General features: G+C 36.6%; 1 pseudogene; it reads left to right on the forward strand.

Moving 5' to 3' along the window:
- Nucleotides 1–990: 990 nt before the first annotated feature.
- On the forward strand, nt 991–4,368 carry LOC107826386 (tryptamine 5-hydroxylase-like; annotated as a pseudogene).
- The last annotated feature ends 14,908 nt before the right edge of the window (nt 4,369–19,276 follow it).

Genomic DNA, 19,276 nt, shown 5'->3' on the forward strand with positions numbered 1-19,276 from the left:
CCTTGTCCAGGGCACTGTCATTGGCGCCCCTAACAGTGCCTTGCGCAGAAACATTGGCACCCCTGATAGTGCCTTGCGCAGAAATGTTGGCGCCTCTCACTGTGCCTCACGCCGACGATGCTACCCTAGCCAATTTTATTTCCTCATTATTTTTGAACGTGGACATGTTAACCCTACCTTATAAATACCTGTTAAAGTTATTTTTTAGAGACGGTGGACGTTTTTAGAGAGAGGATTCGACTCAAGGAGGCAAAAACACGCTAGGAACAAGGAGGAGAATTCTTCTACGAGTTTTTCACTTCCTTCTTCCTATTTTCATTATTGGTTATGAATTCTAGTATTGTAGTTTTGCATACTATTATGAATAGCTAATTTGTTATCTAGGGTTTTGATGGAACCTTTTATAAGATAAATTCTCATTCTATTTTTATATAATTGAACCATTAGATTTTTCCACTTGTTCAACTGCGTATTTACTGCTATTGATTGAATGACCATCAATTGATTGTGCCTATTTAGTGTGTATTGCTTGAGAGAGAGGGTATATATGTAAGTAGTTGTTGAACAACATCACTCCTAACGTACGTGAGAGATCAATATGGAAGGTTTAAGGCATGATTAGAGATAACTAAACCTTGGTGTGATCACAGTGAGCGGTGAATTAGTTCCAGCTAGCGTAGTTCGAGAGAATATGTCTAATAAATTGTAGTAGTTGCTCGAGAGAACGACATCAGAAGTACTCACGATCGGTAGAGAATACTTAGACGAAATTATAGAAGACGTAGCGGGAATGATTCCGACAATTGGGGAAATCATAAACTCTAGACCTCCTTAATCTTTTTATCCAAAACCTTAGTATCTTTAGTTGTTAATTTACTGTTTTAATTTGCTAGTTAATTAATAAGAAAAGAGAATCTTGATATTTATAAATTAAGAAATGTTCGAGCTTGTATTCTTAGTGATACTTAACAATTACATCAAAACCTTAGTTGTCTGTGAGATTCGACTCCTGACTTTTAGACCGGATTATATTTACAGCGACTGCTTATTCTTTTTAGGACTAGAGTTAGGGCGATCAAACAAGGATCCACTTACTTCACCAACGGAGAAGAATCCATCCGCTGGTGATGTTATCACTCTCGTATCTCATCTTGATTTACGCAGCTGCCTGGATGTGGAGTTAGGACAAGACAAAAGTCCAAGTTATAAGCTCAGCTTTACTGCCCAACAACCCCCAATATATTTATTATGTACAAAATCCCATAAGTCCCACATCGCTCTCGTCAAATTAAAGTCTTCCTCGTATCAGAAAACACCACTTTCAACTAAGCTATTCTTATGAATCAACACCATCACTAACAATCCAAATAGGAAGAAGAACAAAAATGGAAGATCCAACACTACTGCAAGTTCTTATCATCACACTTTCTTCTATTGCCCTTGCCACCTTTCTCTTTCACAAAATCCTACGTCGTCGTCGACCAACAAGTACACCACCGTCTCCACCGGCGCTCCCCGTAATCGGTCACCTCCATCTCCTCACCGACATGCCCCACCACACCTTCACCCAACTCTCTCAAAAACTCGGCCCGATCATCTACCTTCAACTCGGCCAAATCCCCACTATAATCATCTCCTCTCCTCAACTCGCCGAACTCATCCTCAAAACCCACGACCACATCTTCTCCAGCCGCCCACAGCTCATTGCTGCTCAATACCTCTCCTTCGGTTGCTCGGACGTCACCTTTTCCCGTTACGGTCCGTACTGGCGTCAAGCTAGAAAAATCTGCGTCACCGAACTGCTCAGTTCAAAACGAGTTAACTCGTTCCACTACATAAGAGATGAAGAAATAAACCGCATGTTACGAGTTATCTCGACTCACTCTGACTGTGAACTCGACATGAGTTCGATTTTCTTTACTGTTGCGAATGATATTTTGTGCAGGGTAGCATTTGGGAAGAGATTTATGGACGGATTGAAAGAGAAGAAGGAGAAGGATTTGGTGAGTGTGTTGACGGAGACGCAGGCACTGTTAGCAGGGTTTTGCGTAGGGGATTTTTTCCCAAATTGGGAATGGATTAACTCAGTGAGTGGGATGAAGAGGAGATTGATGAGAAATTTGAAGGATTTGAGAAGGGTTTGTGAGGAGATTATAGAAGAGCATGTGAAAAGGAGAAATGAATATTGCGGTGATTTGGGGAAGGAAGACTTTGTTGATGTATTGCTGAGAGTCCAGAAAAGAGATGATCTTGAAGTCCCTATCACTGACGACAACCTTAAAGCTCTTGTTTTGGTATTTATTACACTACTCTCTTTTTTCCCAATTTATTTTTATCGCTATTTTTTAACATATCTTTTAAATATTTTATATTTTTAATTGTTATTAACTTATACTCCTTTAGGTGTAATTGATTTTGTGGCTGTTTTTACCATAAAGAAGAATTAATTAACAATGAAATTGACAATATTAACCTTAATTTGTTCATTGAAAATATAACAAATACTCCTGCCCTCTTTATTTCAAGGACAACTTTAGAAAAATAAAGTTAATTTCTTTTTTATATTTGAAAAGTTAAATATTATGGACCACGAAAAAAGGTTAAAAATTCAATTAAGGTGGACCGAGGGTGTATTACTTTATGTTGTTTTTAAATACTTAAAAAAAATTTGAAAAAACATTATATTTTATATTTGAATTCGCGATTAAAATTAATAAGTTTAACCTTGAAATCTTTTCATCACATAAGTTTGGCGTGAAGGTTCTCTTTTTAGTTTAACTTTTCCACTCAAAGTTTAGGTTAAAATTGGCTGCAATAGACTGTCTATAATAATCCTGATTTTGGTAACATGCAATATGATATAATATTCTATTATTATCGATTAAAATATACAAATAACATAAAAGTTTTCTACATTGTTACTCCCTTTATTCCAGTTTATGTATACCTATTTCTTTTTTGGTCCGTTCAAAAAAGAATGACCCCAATCTAAATTTGGTAACAATTTAGTTTAAACTTACAATTCTACCCTTAATGAGAAGCTTTTATAACTATCACAAATACTCTGACCCCTTTTTGACTTGTTTAGGACCACAAATTACAAAGTTTTCATTTTTTGTTAAACTCTGTGCTCAGTCAAACATGCTCACATAATTGGAACGGAAGGAGTAATATATATAAAGTAAATTCATTTGTATATAGAAGATCAATTTTATTAAAATTTAGAAAATAAATCGAACTAAAGTAATTCCTAACTTTCAATTAAAACTTGATATTTGAGAAACTTCACATAAAATGCAATTAGCCTCACATCAAAATGGTCAAGAAATATATTTTTGAATGTTGGTTAATTTTGTTCACTTAATTTGAATCTCGAAAAGCAGAACGTACCAAATATTTTGGACCAATACTATAAGCTTCTCTACCTACTTGCTTTAGTTAATAATTGGTGCTCTCAATATACAAAGACAAGTTGAATATCATAGAGCATATTGGAGCGCAAGACTCTTCAGCTACTAACACAGTTATTATTGACTTAACAGGATATGTTCGTTGCTGGAACAGATACAACATCAGCTACACTGGAATGGACAATGACAGAGTTGGCTAGGCATCCAAGTGTTTTAGAAAAGGCACAAAATGAAGTAAGGAAAATTGCAGGCAACAGGGGAAAGGTGGAGGAATCTGATCTTCAACACCTACATTACATGAAAGCAGTAATAAAGGAGACCATGCGACTGCATCCACCCGTCCCCCTTCTAGTACCTCGAGAATCCATGGAGAAATGCACTCTCGATGACTACGAAATACCTGCAAAAACTAGGATCTTAATCAACACCTATGCCATTGGAAGGGATCAAGAATCTTAGACGAGTCCTTTAGAGTACAATCCTGAACGGTTTATGGACAAGGATATCGATTTCAGGGGACAAGATTTCAGGTTCCTACCATTTGGCGGAGGTAGAAGAGGTTGTCCAGGTTACGCTCTTGGACTAGCAACTATAGAGCTCTCATTGGCTCGCTTGTTGTATCATTTTGATTGGAAATTGCCTCCTGGAATAGCAGCTCAAGATGTCGACTTGTCAGAGATTTTTGGACTGGCTACTAGGAAAAGAGTGGCTCTGAAGCTTGTTCCAACCATCAACAGGCTCTACGCATCTGGAGAAGAGGATGATCTGCAGTTTGCCACTCTCTGATTATTATTGTTTTCCTTTAATTTGGGAACTTTACGTAGTCTGGTAATGTATAATTAGGCTCAATTGTGATTTGCTATATATGTACGGTTGTTCAAGGGTGACTTTAATTTGTAACATTTGTATTAAGAGTTTCCACAAATAATTCTACTACAAACAAATACAAAATAGAAAAGTAGAATTCCGCTTAACATCAGTGCTCACTAACGACTAACGTGGAGTCTGGAAACCAAAGTAACACAAAATGCAACAAGAAAAAACAAAATAACGTGGAAAAAAAAGGAAAGAACCAAACTAGGTATGCCCATGTCTTCTATGCGCTATACCCTCATGGTTAATCGTGGCGGATTTAGAGTATAGTTACTACTTTACTGAGTTCCTAGAAACCCAATAACTTTTGCGTAGATCTTGTATTTCTATTAAAAAATTCATTAAATATCTAACTATGAACCCAGTTATTATTGTATATTAATTTGAGATTACGACTGGAACCCATAAACTTTAAATTCTGGATTCACCTCTGATGGCTAAACGCCCAAGCTAACAAACGTTTGGTCAAATAGGATATTTGGAGAAATTGATTTTTGGATTATTGGGAGAGATTGTCTTTGTGGTTTGATAGCTCTGCTTGTTTTTAAAACAACCGATGATGGATTCATTTATGTTTTTATCCTCGCACTGCTTTTCCCCACCTGCCTCCCACATTTCATTAGCAACTTTGTCATTGTCCAGGTGTAAAAGTACCAATTTAATTTATGGTTAAATATTGCTACAATGAATAACACGCACTAAAAATAAATAACGCAATAACTCAGAGGATTAAAATTACCTATTCCCTCTATCCCAATTTACGTGATATTCTTTACTTTTTAGTCGGTCCCTAAGAGAATAATAATTTTCTATTTTGGTAACAATTCAAATTTAAATTTTCTTTTTTGCCCTTCATGAAATGATTTCTAGCTGCAATTTTATGATTTAATTTAGACCAAAAATTTAAAAAGTTTTCCTTTATTTCTTAAACTCAGTCAAACATTCACATAAATGAAGACAGAGTGAATAGTATTTTTCCTTCAGTAAATAATTTCGCTAAGATAATGGAATAAATGTACCAAATGGTCAAAAATTAAGTCAGTTGATATTGAAAGTTGAACCTTGAATTCAAATTTCAAAGTCTAAATTACCGGTTGAGACTTTATTTATTGAAACTTGATAATTGACTGAGTTAAAACTTAATTAAGAAATGGGACTGAAAGAAATGAAGTTGTGTGTGAGAAATGTGGACAAATCACCGGCAAATTTGTTCTCCGGCGGCGCACAGGAAACATCTCGAACCTCTCTCAGCTCAATCTCTGTTTCAATCACATCTCCGGCGAAATTCTGGCGAGTCCCCGACGGGCTACACCAACTTCACTGTCTTCGGCTTGAATGATCGAGAAAGAGTGAAAAAGAAATTATGTTCTAAATTTTAAGATAGGTTCTGACTCCTGACTTAGAGCTAATATACAAAAACAAGCACACTAGAGAGTGAGTATCGTTAATTAATTTAATTGAAAAAGTAATGAATCAGACAAACATAATATAAGAATATAACTATTATTATTTCAATTGCACTCCACGACTTGTCACGATTTGGAAACAATCAACAATCGAATCATTAGGTACAATTTCAAACACTTTATTCTCTATATAGTTAACTAAACAATTACTTAATTTTTTTTTTTTGATTAATTGGATGCATTTCATTAAAAAATACTACACGCTAGGGCATAAAAACAGTAGCATTGTTTGAGGGGGAGAGGCGGAAGGGGATTCACCCGAACGTTCATCTACCGAAACATTACACTGTATGTATAAGGCAAAATCTGATTTTTACCTCTATATATTAAGTTTTGAATCCCCTTAACACAACCCAAAAGTATAGCTTAGTGGTCAAGGGGGTTCAAAATCTTTGTAAGGTTATAGGTTCAATTCCCTATGACCTTCATCTATTAATCAATAAAAAAAATCAAAATCACAAAAAAAAAAAACAATTTGGACTATTTCTACTAAAGTCTTGCTGTAAAAATTGCACGGGGCGACCAACCTATTTTTTTAAAAAGTTTTAACTTGTACCCACTTTTTAAACAACTTCAGTCCTCTTTCTCCTCCTCCTTCTCCCAGTGATCTCCATATCTCTCCGGAACTTAACATTACAACAACACCAACAAGCCAGTATAATCCCACTACTGGGGTGTGGGGAGGGTAGTGTGTACGCAGACCTTACCCCTACCCTGAGGTAGAGAAGTTGTTTCCAAATAGACCCTCGGCATCCTTCCCTCCAAAAACTCTCCACCTTGCTCTTGGGGTGACTCGAACTCACAACCTCTTGGTTGGAAGTTGATGGGAAGCAACCTCTCTTGTCTTATCATTGATGTAACAATATAATGGCTCGATTTATCATGTGTTTCATTGGTTTGGTTTTTTTACTAGTCTGTTGTGCACGCTGTTATGAAGCAAGAAATTTACTCTTGAACAACATGGAAAAGAAGAAAACTGATCCTAATCATCCTTCTCAAGAAAAAAAAAGAAAAAAAGATTTCATGTTTAAGTTATTACGTTGTACTGTATGAAATGCCTTTTGAGCTTATGGGTGAATTAAGTGCAGATGTTTTCCTATTTCATTCTTGTACAGTTAAGAATCTTGTTGTTCTTCTCTAATTTTCATTTGGAAAGTCAGTTAAAAATTCAACTCTAAGAAAGCGGAAGCTCGCGAGTTACAAACAAAAACTTTAGCTCTAGAGCTGAAGTTCGCCAGTTACAAACAAAAACTTCAGCTCTAGAGTTGAAGTTTGACAGTTACAAAACAAAAATTTCAGCTCTAGAGCTGAAGTTCACCAGTTACAAAAACAAAGCTGAAGTTTGCCAGTTACAAAATAAAAAGTTCAGCTCTAGAGTTGAAGTTTGCCAGTTATAAAAACAAAAACTTCAGCAAATAGAGAACAAAACTTTAGCTACTATGCTTAAGTTCAGCAATTACAAACAAAAACTTCAGCACACTTGCTACTTCAGTCTCGTCTACTAGAATGGTGCTAAAATAAGCCAAAAACCAATAAATAAATAATAAAAAAAACGTGTCAAAATTTTAATCTTGTCGTAAATAAGTCGGGCAGTGTCCAGCCTCCACTTTTTGCTAAAAAAAAGCCAAAAAATATGTCAAAATTTTAATTTTGTCATAAAGAAGTCGGGTGACGCTGTTTTATCAAGACATAGCCGAATGTTCCCGAAAGGGACGCCGGAAGGCTGACTTTGCATAAACAGCTACCTTTGGGTCATTTTTTTAAAATTTGGTCCAGTTGACCCACATAGCCTTAAAAAATCTTCGTCTCTGAGGCGCTGCCCGTGTTTGCAACACCCGGTTTTTATTGTAATTTGAAGAAAAAAAAAGAGTCAACGGTTAGGTGAATACCGTTTGGATTTTTGGTCAAAATAAGCCGAGCCATCTTTGACCACGTCTTAAACCGTTCTTGCCGAAATAGCCCTAGAGTATCTTTCAATTGTCGAAAGGCTATTTTCGTAAAAAAATGAACAAGTTTGTAAAGTGTCGTAAAATAATCCTCTCCGGCCTCAAAATTTGGAAGGGGACACATTTGCAAAAAATAACCGTTCGGTTGCATTTGTCAAACGGAGAAAGGAAGTTGGCCATTTGTTTTTGGAGTTTGTAAATCTTTTGATTAAAATATGTGGGTTGTTTGATATTCGAGTTTGTAGGTCTTCTTCATACCTTTGAAACCCAATTTATTTTAATATGAAAATTGAAAAAATGATTAGTATTGTTTATCTTTTATTGGTCCGAACTACGCAAGGTCTGATTCATGCGGGGTCATGATACGTAGGCAATCTCCATAAGATTCGACCACAACAAAAAATGAAAAAGAAATGAAAAAAAAGGGAAAAAGATGTTGCTAGTAATAAGAACCGACTGAGTCCATTCTAACATGTTTTGTTTTGAATTGTGAAGAAAGTTGAGTTGATCGGTTTGTTCAGAGGGTTCAACAAGAGTCTAATGTGCCGGAAAAATAGAATGCTGAAACAACAAATGACCGGAGTGTGTCAAGCATGGGCCAGTGGGCAAGGACAGCCTCGTCATGAGTCACAATTTGCAAGAGCAGTACCACTCTCCTAAGTACCACCCGTACTCGTTTGATCTTCCTGCAAAGATTGAAGAGCCTGCCCGAAAGATGGTACAAGAAGAAATGACCCAAAGAGTGAAACTTAGAACAATGGTTGAAAAACAGGCAAGGGTTGTCTGGTCAAAAGAGTGTTGCCTTCAAAGATCTATGTATGTTCCCCGATGTCCACTTGCCGCCTGGTTTCAAGACTCCCAAATTTGAAAAGTACGATGGACATGGAGATCCCATTGCCCACCTGAAAAGGTATTGCAATCAACTGAGAGGTGCGGGAAGAAATGAAGAATTGTTGATGGCTTATTTTGTGGAAAGCCTTACGGGAGTAGCTTCCGAATGGTTTATGGATCAAGACACGTCTCGCTGGTATGTCTGGGACGACATGGCACAAGCATTTGTCAAACAGTTCCAATACAGCGTCGACATTGCCCCAGACCGTATTTCCCTTTCAAACCTGAAAAAGAAACCAAGTGAAAGTTTCAGGGAATATGCCATTAAATGGAGAGAGCAAGCAGCTCGAGTTAAGCCACCCATGGATGACCATGAGCTAATAACTGTCTTCCTTCAAGCGCAAGAGCCAGATTACTTTCAGAACATGATGTCCGCAGTTGGCAAATCCTTCTCGGAAGCAATCAAAATGGGAGAAATAATAGAGAATGGTCTTAAGACAGGAAAAATTATGAGTCAAGCAGTTTTTAAAGCTGCAACTCACGCTGTCCGGGTTGAGTCTGATAATTTTTGCGACACAAATGAGAAGATTGAAGAAATCATGATGACATCAGGGTCAAGAAGAGGTCCTAGGAGAACATCTCGAAGGTATGAGCAGCCTCCTAAAGTTATCTATGAATCCCCTGAGCAATATTACCCCCCTCAGAACCCACAACACTCTATTGTTCCACCTTAGTATGTTGCCCGACCATCAAAACGCCCCAGAAGGCGAGCACGAGCGTCACAAAATCTCCAGAAGCCTCCACATAACTTTCAGGTGCCCTATAACCCACATCCAAGCCAGAAGTATAAAGGAGAACGAAGGTTGAAAGATAATTTTACACCAATAGGAGAGTCCTATGAAAGCTTATTTGAGAGGTTAAAGCATCACGACATGATTGCATCTATTCCTCCAAATCATCTGGACACACGTGCAAAAAGCTTTGACCCTTCTAAAAGGTGTGAATACCATTCCAATGCCCAGGGGCACAATGTTGAAAGTTGTCGGGATTTGAAAAAAGAAATAGAAAGGATGATCCAGGAAAATCTGATTGTGATCCAAGGTAATGACACCCAGAATATCGCGCAGAATCCTTTACCTGCACATCATGATGCACACTTTATGGGGAGGATGCCGGTAACATGGGATTTTAGAGTCATCTCGGAAAGCCGCTAACTGATGATAATGATATCGAAGTTGGAAATGGTCTGGAAAATACTGCAAAGCTCAGTGGCTAAAGATGCCAATTTTGATAAAATGAGAGGACGCTCCGTTCCTTGGTTAGCAAAAGAGAAGCTGGTGGTGTATTATTTTGTTGTCATTTCTGTTGTCCGGATTATTCTTAGGGTTGTAATCCGAATATTGTCTTGTGTCAAACCTTCTTATCTTTCCAGTTTGTCATATCAATTTGTTTAAGTTTTGTCAAGGCTGTGTTAGGATTTTATTCTGGTTGTTTTGTTTGTTTTATTATTCAAACCATTTCGCCGGTAGTCTAATACAAAAGCCGGCCTTTTATTGTTTCCAGTCATCTTTTTGTTTAGTACTTTTATCATTTTTATTCAATGCCAATTCTAGTGACATGACATGTGCACACAGTTTGGGCCTGGTCTTTAAAGTTAATCATAAAACCCTGGAGAGGTGATCAAAGCATTTAAGGGAAATAAGAACAGTTTGAGATTATTTGAAGCCCGAGTCATGTGGAACTGGGGCAAGTAAAACTTAAAGAAAATTGTTAAATTCAAGATTCGCCAAATTGGCATGAGGGTCGTTCATGAGAATGAGAGTGTCGCCCAACGGTGCTTTAGAAATGACAAATGAAAAAGCAAGTGTTTAACATAATTGTCAAGTCAAGCACCATCGGAAGAGACTATAAATCTATGATCAATTGTGTTGTTTGCATTTGGCATGTTTTGAAGACTGGAATGACGAAGGCATTTTGTTCTGCTATCTAAACACTTTATCCTTCGTTACCCCCCTTTGAGCCTTATTTATTTTCTTTCATACCCCTCATTCGGAATCAATAGCAACGACTAGGAAATACGAGCCTGGAAGGTAAAGGAAAAAAAATCAAAAAAAAAACGAAAAAAGGAAAAGAAAAGAAAAATGATAACAAAAAAAAACAAAAGAAAGTCAAATGAAAACAAAGGAATTGGGAACTACGTTTGACCTGATTCCTCAAAGAGGATACGTAGGCGCCTCACGGCTCGGTCATAGGGTGCATAGTGTGCATAATGTGCATGGTATGCATGGTGTAATAAATTAAAAAATTAAAAATAAAAATAATAATAAATAAATAATCCCCAAGCAAGAAACTGGGACAAGGGTTGCGCTCGTGGTAAGTAAAATTGGTTCCGAAGGTTGTAATTTTAAAACCCCAAATTTATTTTGTTTTTGAGCCTTTAATACCCTTTCTTTCTAGCCTATCCAAAACTCACACTACGGTCCAAAGAAAGACCTTCTGACCAGTCTGCAAAAGATGCCAAGTCAGACAAATGAGAGTCTTACCAGCGAACATAACATTCTGTTCCACAACAGAAAGGACTCTAATCTCCAGCAGAGAGAGTCATACCGGCAACACTCCAAATCCCCAACTGGAAAGTGATACAAATGAGAAAGTCTTATTGGTGAAAATCTTCACGGACACCATAAGGCGATGAAAGCTGAGAGAAAAACCAAAATGAGAGAGGCTTGATAGTGAAAACCCTTCGGGCACTACAAGTCGAATAAGATTAAGAATCAGATGGGAATTGCCAATTGAAGGTCTTGAAAGACGATTGACGGCAGAGGATAAGGCCACAGGTGCATGTCATGACCATTAGAGTCGGTATATGCGTTTGATAGGTTTCTCTTTATAGTTTCTTTCGTTAAAGAGTCATCTTTTTCCGTTGTCTTTTATTTTGTTTCCTTTTATCTTTTCCTTTCATAGAAATTTCCCCAGTAGAGTCTGTTTGGTCAGAACCAGTGGAAAATGACTTCAAAATAGGCCATCAGCTTTCCAATTATGCAAGAGGAGATCTGACTAGTACATCCAAGTGGTATAGTCAGCAAGGAACAAGTGCGAGGCCAGTGTCAAGAAAGATATCCCCAACAAAAGGGAATTGACAGAAGGATTGACGAGTGTCAAGAGGGATATCCTTGCAAAACCAAAGGTTATAAACCTCAAGGCCAAGGCCCATGAACACAGCAAGAAGAGCAATGAGCATGATTTGAGAAATTCATGCGAGACTAAAAAGTCGGGGAAAAGCCAATTTCCGAGCTGTGCCACAAAAGAAGAGGGATATCCCCAGCAGAAATAGATTATCCCCAGCAAATAATATCATCCCCAACAAGTTGTGGGACGCAGAGCAAAGAAGGAGAAAGAAAAAACCATCCCAGTGAAGTATCACAGCCAACTACAACGCTTTAAGCTAACAAATTTTTGATTTGAAACAGGTAAAGGAAATGGCATTGATGACGGAAAGGCATGCCATAAAATAAAAAAAAAGATTATCAAACTGGGGCAGAAAATTTTCTTTTCAATTAGAAAATTTTCTGGAAATCAGGTACCCATCTGGGGAAGAATAAAGATAACACCAAGGAAGTGGTCTTTGAACCAGGGTTGCCCCCAACATAATAAGTTCCAATGGAGGAAGTTATCCCCAGCAGACAGAATAAAGGGATGACACTTGTGCTCAGAAAAACAAAGAGCCATTATCATCCCCAGCAGCTTCCAAAAGAATGAAGCATCGATTTGAAGGGATAAAATTCCCCAGCAACGTTATCCTCAACAATGTTATCCCAAGAAGATAACACTTTTATCCCCAACAGTGTTGAGAGAAAATAAATTCTGGAAAAAAAGAAAAAGAAAAAAAAAAGAAAAAGAAAAAAATATATAAAGAATGGAGGAAGGGAAGAAAGGAGACTCCCACAGTGGTATTATCCCCAGCAAGCAAGAACAAAGCAGCGCAAAGGAAGGAGAAAAGAAAAGAAATTACGAAGGTAAGTTTCTCAAATCATTGATCTTTACATTTTTCTCCTAGGATAAAAAGTCCTAGTCTGATGAATTTACCTCCCGATACAATCTTGGTCCGATGAAATTTTTCTCCCAAGATAAGATATCAAATCTTAGTCGGATGAATCTTTCTCCTAAGATCACAACAAAATGGACCTAGTCTGACGATTTATCTCCTAGAGTCAAAATCTTGGTCTGATGAAATTGTTCTCCCAAGATAAAATCTTAGTCGGATGAATCTTTCTCCTAAGATCACAACAAAATGGACCTAGTCTGATGATTTATCTCCTAGAGTCAAAATCTTGGTCTGATGAAATTGTTCTCCCAAGATAAAATCTTAGTCGGATGAATCTTTCTCCTAAGATCACAACAAATGGACCTAGTCTGACGATTTATCTCCTAGAGTCAAAATCTTGGTCTGATGAAATTTTTCTCCCAAGATAAAATCTTAGTCGGATGAATCTTTCTCCTAAGATCACAACAAAATGGACCTAGTCTGACGATTTATCTCCTAGAGTCAAAATCTTGGTCTGATGAAATTTTTCTCCCAAGATAAAATCTTAGTCGGATGAATCTTTCTCCTAAGATCACAACAAATGGACCTAGTCTGACGATTTATCTCCTAGAGTCAAAATCTTGGTCTGATGAAATTTTTCTCCCAAGATAAGATATCAAATCTTAGTCCGATGAATCTTTCTCCTAAGATAAGATATCAAATCCTAGTCTGATGAATTTTCTCATAGGATAATTAAAAAAAAAAAGAAGAAGTTTGAATTTGAAAAAAAAAAGAAGTTGTTGAAGTCAGGAGCCCCCTGAAGAATAGAATGGCGATTTATTGGTTGAAGTCAGGAGCCCCCCTGAAGAATAGAATGGCGATTTATTGATGGAAGTCAGGAACCCGCCTGAAGAGAGGAAAGACGTTTTTAAAAGTTGTTGAAATCTTGCCAACCTAAAGAAAGGAATGACGATATATGGTTTGAAGTCAGGAGCCCGCCTGAAGAGAGGAATGACGATTATTTTCAAAGTTGAAGTCAGGAGCCCGCCTGAAGAGAGGAATGGCGAATTATTTTCAAAGTTGTTGAAGTCAGGAGCCCGCCTGAAGAGAGGAAAGGCGTTTTTCAAAGTTGTTGAAATCTTGCCAACCTAAAGAAAGGAATGGCGATGTATCGGTTGAAGTCAGGAGCCCGCCTGAAAAGAGGAATGGCGCTTATTTTTAAAAAGTTGTTGTTGATGTGGGGAGCCCGCCCAGATAATAGAGGCATACATTTCAAGTCTTTACATTTCAGTTGTTGAAGTTGGGAGCCCGCCCATAATAACAAAGGCATACATTTCAGTCTTTATATTTCAAGCGTCGAAGTTGGGAGCCCGCCCAAACAACAGAGGCATACATTTCAGTCTTTATATTTCAAGCATTGAAGTTGGGAGCCCGCCCAAATAACAGAGGCATACATTTCAAGTCTTTAATTTTCAAGTATTGAAGTTGGGAGCCCGCCTAGATAACAGAGGCATACATTTCAAGATCAAGTCAGAGGACAATAAAACAGAGGGTTACAATAGGAATCCCCAGCGGGAAACAATAAAATTCCCCGGCACCGGGAAACAGAAGGTTGCAACAAGAGGTCACAACACAAACTCAAGTGCATGTGTCAAAAAGAAGAAAAACACCGGAAAAAAGGCAAGCAGACAAGAAAGCAAGGCAACAAGAAAAATTGCAGTATAGCTTAGCTTCTTGTTTTCTTTTAAGCACGGTGTAACAAGGAGATCGGTAAGCAGTAGTAATAGCATGCAACAACAGTAACATTGCAGTCCAACGGTAGTCCCAGCTACCCAAAATTTCCCGAACTACATTGACCTGATTCCTGTTTAGCCCAGGATATGTAGGAAACCTTTGAAGCAAAGGTTCGGTCAAATCTTTTTCAAAAAATGCTTCACACGGAGTACTCGGATGAGCAAAAATCGCTCGCTTTATCTTTGCACGAAAACTCTTCGTGTCTTCGAGCAAAGAGGGGCAGCTGTAAGCACGTGATTTTTGCCCTATATGAGAATTACTCCCAAAAAATTCAAAATCAAATGATTTTTCCTTGGTGTGCAATTTTGAGTATTTTTGTGATATTTTTAGATAATTATTTTTCTATGTTTGCTTATTTGCTAAATTAATAAAAAAATACAAAAAATATGTTGCATTTTGCATGTAGGATTTGATTCTAAAATTGTTAGTAATTAAATTTGTTTTACAAAAATTTAAAAATTACAAAAATAGGCATCGTTTGCATTTTTAGCATTTTATGTCCAAATATACAATTTTATGCTTAATTATTATTTAATTGTGCATTAATTGTTATTGGGAGTTAATTTGCGCTTTTATAACTTAATTTAGTTCTTAATAATAGTTTAAGTATTTTTATAATTTAGTTTTAGAGAAATAAAAGAAGAAAAGAGAGCGGAAATATAAAGAAAGTCGGAATTGGGCCTCTTCTTCAAATTTAAGCCACAAGCCCAAAAAATGGCCCAATCTTCCCTACGACCCAGTCCATTTCGAACTGGGTCGACCCAGTCCATAACCCAAAAGACCCAAACCCCTTTGTCTTACATTTTACAAAAACAAAGCAAAAATTAAAAGAAGAAAACCTTAAAGACTAAGAGATCCTCACCCCCTCTTTCTTTCTTCTTCTTCCTCAAGCTTCAAGAAAGCCAACAATGGCCACCCTATCTTCTTCCTCTCCAAAACCTCTCCGGCGATCCTCCATTAAATCCGACCACCCATGGCTACATCGTCTTCATCTCCTTCTTCTTCGTCCGAATTCCCTAGCCCTATCCGCCATTGACGAGGCTCGTCGAGCTCAAGCTTGAGCTCGACGTCTATGGCTGACCATGTTGCTTCTTTTCCTCCTTACGAGCACGTCGAGCTACTGCTGTGGTTGCTTAGATCTTTTCCATCCAAACACCACCTCCGAATGACCCCCAGCCACGCCGGAACAACACAAAACGAACCAAGATGCCATGGCTGTCCGCTCACGCATCTGCTACTGCTGCGTTCCATTTTCTTCTGCCTTCTACTACGTCCAACCATGGACGAGCTTCGACGTCGACCATGTCGTCGTCCATTGCTGTCCGCGACGTGCTGCTGCTCGCTGCTCCGGCTTGCTTCCGCTTCTCGTCGTTTTCAGCTGGGTTGAAGCTGCGGACTGCTGCTCCTTTCCTTCCGTCTTCTTCGTTTTGGTCGAGGCTCGTCAAGTTCGTTGTTTGTTTGGTCGTTGTTCGTCGTTTCAATCCGGTTAGTAGTTTTTGAATTTTATTTTGTCCGTTATTTTGTTTTGATATTTTTCGAATCTAAAATCGGCGAATGTTTGCTTTGTTCATGTCTATGGTTAGATATTTGATTTTTGGTTTTGTTCATGTTCATGTTGTTTGTTAAATTAATTTTCAGATTTCAAAATAGAAGTTTAATTAGTTGTTTTCATATTCATTTCATGTTTGTATTATTGTTTAAATGAATATTTGTTAGTTTGATGTTTGTTAGATTCAAATTGAAATTTAATTAACTATTTCTTCAATTTGTTTCATGTGTTTATGTATTGTTAGAAGTTGTTAATATTGTTAAGTTTAAGCTTAAGTTCATAATTGTTTATTCGTCGATCTTGTTATTTGTCTAAAAGAATTTAGTTGTGTTTAGAGAAATATGTTGGTTTAATCGTTTAAATCCATCATGTTTGTTGTTTAAAATAGATTTAATTCATGTTCATACTTTGTTTGATTGTTCTTGAATCCGAAATTTGTATAGCTTGATTTCTTGTTTACCATTTGTGATTATTTCTTGAATTTGTCTCATAAAGTTTAATATAGGAATTGTTGGTTGTAATGTTGTTAGAATTGATTTTAAGTTCAATATGATTGAAGTTAGAAATCTAAATATACTTGTTTGTTGTAGTTGTTGAATCCGAAAATAGGATTGTTTGTTGCTAAAATATTGTTCAATCAAATTTTAGTTGTTCTTTGTTGTTCAATTTGTGTTCATGTGATTTGTTGTTGAAATGTTGTTAAAATTGTGTTCATGTGATATTGTTGTTATGATGTTCATCCGTGTTCATATTGTTGTTTGAACATTGTTAGAAATTGATCATATTGTCTATATTTTGGTTAAGTTTGATTAATTGATGTGTTATAGCTGATGGGTAGTTTGGTAAATTTGTAGTACGTTCAGGGGTAGTTTGGTAATTTCAGTAAGGTCGGAGGGGGTAGTTTAGGAATTGTACATTTTGTAATTGTTTATTTGAAGCATGAGGGACAAAATGAAATGGGGTGAGTTGTGATATGGTTATTTAATATAAAGGGGGGACAAGATTTAATTTAAAGGGAATCTTGCATTATTTTAAATGAAGCATGGGGGACAAAATATAATGGGGTGGTGTGATATGTTTATTTAATGTAATGGGGATGAGTGGAAAGATAATGGGTTGGGTAGAGAAAAAGTATGGATTTTAATTAATTGAAAGGTTTATGGGATGGGTTATATATGTGAAGTCTTGAACACAAGACATATGAGAATAGAAAGAGATACGAGAGAAAAAATACACACACAGATAGAGAGAAAAAACGGACAGAGAATAGAAGAGAGAAAAATTCCGAAAAATATTTAAGCTTTCAAAATAAAAATAAAACTAAAAATCTACTGCTTTCTTTCTTTGTTTGAAATTAGTATTAATGGTTGTTGTTTCATTTAAAGCTTAAAGCTTTTGTTTTTGGGATTACTACTCCACCGGTCTGTTACTGGGTTGTTACTGTTGCTGGGCAGTTGTTGCTGTTGTACTGTTATTACTGCTGCTGATTCTCATCTTCATTTTCTTTTGCTTCCAATATCAGGTACATATCTGTAAATTCATGTCACGAAAAGCTTCAACATGACAAATTAATGAAGTTCGGGAATTATAATTCTGTTTTCCATTCGTTCAAGTTCATTAGTTAAAAATTTGGTTTTTGTTTCAGTTGATTAATATAGTAGTACGTTTGGCGTAATGAATATAAGATAATTGTTACCTCTTAAAATTCGTTTAAGTGTTGTAATAATATCATCTATTTCGGAATTTTCATTAAGTGAAGTCATGATTGAAATATCAAGGTAGGGAACATGGCATAAAATGGGCCATTAATTACATCCCGTAATATTGTTAGCTAAATGTAAAGTAGAATGGAAGTATCAAGAAATTACATTATTAGTATATCTTGTAAAAAATCTGATTTTGGTTTAGATTGATATAAGTTGTATGTTCATATATGGCATGATGATGAGTATATATATAATCATATGTGGAAGGTGAGTTGATACAATATTAGGAATGGTTCAAACGTACAACTATATTGCATGTGATGTAATTTTATTGAATCAATTTGTATAATAGTCCTCTTTCTTATCAACTTGACTCTTATCTTCCATTGCAAACATTAACCAAACCATTGCAACGTTGGACTAAAACAAATACATGAGAAGGACATAGGATTTATAAACGAATCATGGCATTTTATGTAAAAAATATATAGAAGAGGAGTTCGCCTTAAATGAAACAATGAAGATTCTGCAGAAACTATTAATTTGTTTACTTTTTAAGTTCTTTCCCAATTTTATACACGATTCGATTTATGGACATCCAAATATTGTATCCACGAAAAATGTTAGTTTTTAGATACATATTGTCTGTTTTCTTTTTCACGTCATTAATTCTTTAAAATTTGAGGTATATGATTCATATGTGTAAAACAAGGCTCGCGGTCAACACATAATAACAATTTGTAGAGAACCTTATCAAGAATATTTTGTGATTAGGGATACGTTCGCGTAACCTGATTATATTTCTAAAAGCAATTCGGATTATGCGTTCGCGCAACTTCGATCGAATATTTAATAAAAGGGATTCCTCGGAGAATATCATTATTAATTTCATAAAACCCCGAGATGTGAGGTTCACTACTTAATTATACAAAAAGGGCGAATGTTCTTGATTTTATTAAAGCATAATTTCGAAAATAATTATTATAATAAAAATATTATCTATATTATTGTGTACACGTGCGCGTGACACAACTCCACATGTTTTTAAAAATATAATTTATAACACGAATATACGTACGAGTGATTCGATTCAAAGAAGGGTCTTTAAATATAAATAGAAGCGGTAACAATAAAATCATGCAATAAAAATGTATTTTACAAATCAAAATAATCAAGCCGAATATAACAGTTGAGCGACCGTGCTAGAACCACGGAACTCGGAATGCCTAACACCTTCTCCCGGGTTAACAGAATTCCTTATCCGGATTTTTGGTACGCAGACTGTTAAATAGACATAGTCATATTCTCCTCGATTCAGGGAATAAAACCGGTGACTTGGGACGCCTTAAAATTCCCAGGTGGCGACTCTGAAACAAACAAACAAATCTCGTTTCGACTGTCCTTTAATTGGAGAAAACTCCCCACGCACCCTCGCGGGCGCGGAAAAAGGAGGTGCGACAACGACAACGTAACTCATCTCAGCTTAATTTCATACAAGTTTAAACTGCAGTAATATAATAAAAGTGGTGAAAGGAATAAAAGTGCACATAGGTTTCAAATACGTAATAAGTCAGTTAATTAGGCCAATTATTAATAGTTAAGCGACCATACTAAAACCACGAAACCCGGGAGTACCTCACACCTTCTCTCGAGTTAACAGAATTCCTTACCCTGTCT

This window comes from Nicotiana tabacum, chromosome 22 (assembly GCF_000715075.1).
Source record: "Nicotiana tabacum cultivar K326 chromosome 22, ASM71507v2, whole genome shotgun sequence".
In the NCBI taxonomy this organism is placed as follows: Eukaryota; Viridiplantae; Streptophyta; class Magnoliopsida; order Solanales; family Solanaceae; genus Nicotiana; species Nicotiana tabacum.